This window comes from Pseudophryne corroboree, unplaced genomic scaffold (genome assembly GCF_028390025.1).
Source record: "Pseudophryne corroboree isolate aPseCor3 unplaced genomic scaffold, aPseCor3.hap2 scaffold_228, whole genome shotgun sequence".
Taxonomy (NCBI): Eukaryota; Metazoa; Chordata; class Amphibia; order Anura; family Myobatrachidae; genus Pseudophryne; species Pseudophryne corroboree.
Window position 1 is genome coordinate 640,347 of NW_026968932.1, and position 2,500 is coordinate 642,846.

The following is a 2,500-nucleotide window of genomic DNA, read 5'->3' on the forward strand; positions in this document are numbered from 1 at the left end:
CGGGCCGCGGAAGCCGGAGGGAGCCCGGGCTGCGGAAGCCGGCGAGATCCCTGGCTGTTCTTCTCTTCCATCCATCCGTCCGTTATTTCATTTGCTGTCTGTATGTACGGAGCCCGGGCCGCGGAAGCCGGAGGGAGCCCGGGCTGCGGAAGCCGGCGAGAGCCCGGGCTGTTCTTCTTTTTTTTTTTCCCTTTCATTTATTTCCCCCCACCAGGGTGCGCCGACGAGGGGAGACCTCCTCCCCGCCGCCGCCGTACCGGACACATCGCAAATTCACAACGGTGGATTATTATTATTATTATTATTTTTTTTTTTTACGCGGCCAGCAGGGGGCGCCGCGCGCGCGGACTGGCGCTCGTGAACACTGCATTTAAATCGGTGGTGTGTTTTTGTCTTTTGCCTGGTTTTTTTTAATCTCAATCGTGTATTACCTCGGCTGGCCAGCGGGGGGCGCCGCGGCGGGGACACGGGCGGACCGGGTACATTTCATCTGTTTGGGGCGAGTGCTTTTTTGAAATTTTTTTTTATCTTTTAGTCTCGTTCCGTTCTTCCCTTCAACTGGCCTGCGGGGGGCGCCGTGCGCGCGGACCGGCGTCCACCCCTGGCCGCTCCGGGACTTTGCATTCAAATGGGTGGGGTGTTTTTCATTTTTTTGCCCTTTTTTTTTCCACTCCCCCCCTCTCAATCGTGTATTACCTCGGCTGGCCAGCGGGGGGCGCCGCGGCGGGGACACGGGCGGACCGGGTACATTTCATCTGTTTGGGGCGAGTGCTTTTTTGAAATTTTTTTTTATCTTTAAGTCTCGTTCCGTTCTTCCCTTCAACTGGCCTGCGGGGGGCGCCGTGCGCGCGGACCGGCGTCCACCCCTGGCCGCTCCGGGACTTTGCATTCAAACGGGTGGGGTGTTTTTCATTTTTTGCCCCTGTTTTTCACTCCCCCCCTCTCAATCGTGTATTACCTCGGCTGGCCAGCGGGGGGCGCCGCGGCGGGGACACGGGGGAGGGTTCATCCGGGCGGACCGGGTACCTTTCGTCTGTTTGGGGCGAGTGCTTTTTTGAAATTTTTTTCATTTTATTTTTGTCCTCCCTTCGACCGGCCAGCGGGGGGCGCCGCGCGCGCGGACCGTCGGGGCCCGGGGCCCTGCGTCCCACTTACTTTCGCCCGACGGGAATCGTTTCTTTTGTTTTTATCCGAGAGGACACACGGAATCTGCACCCCCCGCAGTGGCGTCAGGCGGCCACCGGGGGGCGCCGCGGCGGGGATCGGGGGGGGCGCCCGGGAGCCGCCTGCCCGTCCGCTGGGCCAAGGGGGCCGGGGCGGGTCACGCGCCGCCGTCCCCCCCCGATCGTCTCGCTCCGAGCCGCCTCTGGCCACCGGGGGGCGCCGTCGGGTGGCGCGGGGGCGCCCCCGCCGCCCGCCGCCTCCCCCCGCACGCGTCGGGCCTCCCCCCGGGCCCCCGCGGGCCGGGGGACGCGGCCGGCGAGCGTCGGACTCCAGCGCGGAAGTGTCGCGGATGAGTGCGGACCGGGGCGCCCGCGGCCCAGCGGCACTTCCAGGGGCTCGGGGAGGAGATGGTTGAAGCCTGGGTGAAGCGCGCCCTCGGCCGTCCGTGTCGCTACCCGCCGGAGAACACCTCCGCCGGATCAGTAGGTACCAACGAGGCGAGCGAGAGAGCCGGGACTCTGTCCGGGGCCGAAAAGCCTGTTTCCCTGGAGCTTTTGCGAAAGGACCCGTGACAGAAGATGCGCGGAGCTCAGAGATCAGCATGGGCAGGGCCTTCTTGCATCCGATTTTGCCCAGGCAGGGCTCCAGGAACCGGGTTACAAAAAGCAAAAAGCCCTGGAGCTCAAACGAAAGGTTTAGTGACAAGATAGCCGTGGAGCTCCGATAACAGCATGGCAGGACCAGGATGGGGCCTATAAAGGGTCCACGGCGGGCATCCGTTGGAGCCCGACGTACGGGCCGGGCACGTCTCCTTCTCCCCCGGAGGCAGCGCCCCCCGGCGGGCCAAATCGGGTACTGCAATTTGTGGAAGTTTCGCAGATGAGTGCGGACCGGGGCGCCCGCGGCCCAGCTGCACTTCCAGGGGCTCGGGGAGGAGACGGTTGAAGCCTGGGTGAAGCGCGCCCTCGGCCGTCCGTGTCGCTACCCGCCGGAGAACACCTCCGCCGGATCAGTAGGTACCAACGAGGCGAGCGAGAGAGCCGGGACTCTGTCAGGGGCCGAAAAGCCCGTTTCCCTGGAGCTCCTGCGAAAGGACCCGTGGCAGAGCAGGCACGGAGCTCGGAGAGCAGCAGGGCCGGAGCTCGGAGAGCAGCAGGGCCAGGGCTCCCTCCCTTCCATAGGCTGCCCAGGCAGGGCTCCAGGAGCCCGGTACCAGCTCTCCCCGTCCGACAGCCTCCTCTCTGGAAGCGGAGAGCGGACGCAGTCGGGCTCCCGGACCGGGGCCCTGGGAGAGGGTTTGGGAGAGCCCTGCCGGGAGCCACCGGGACGGGCCCGT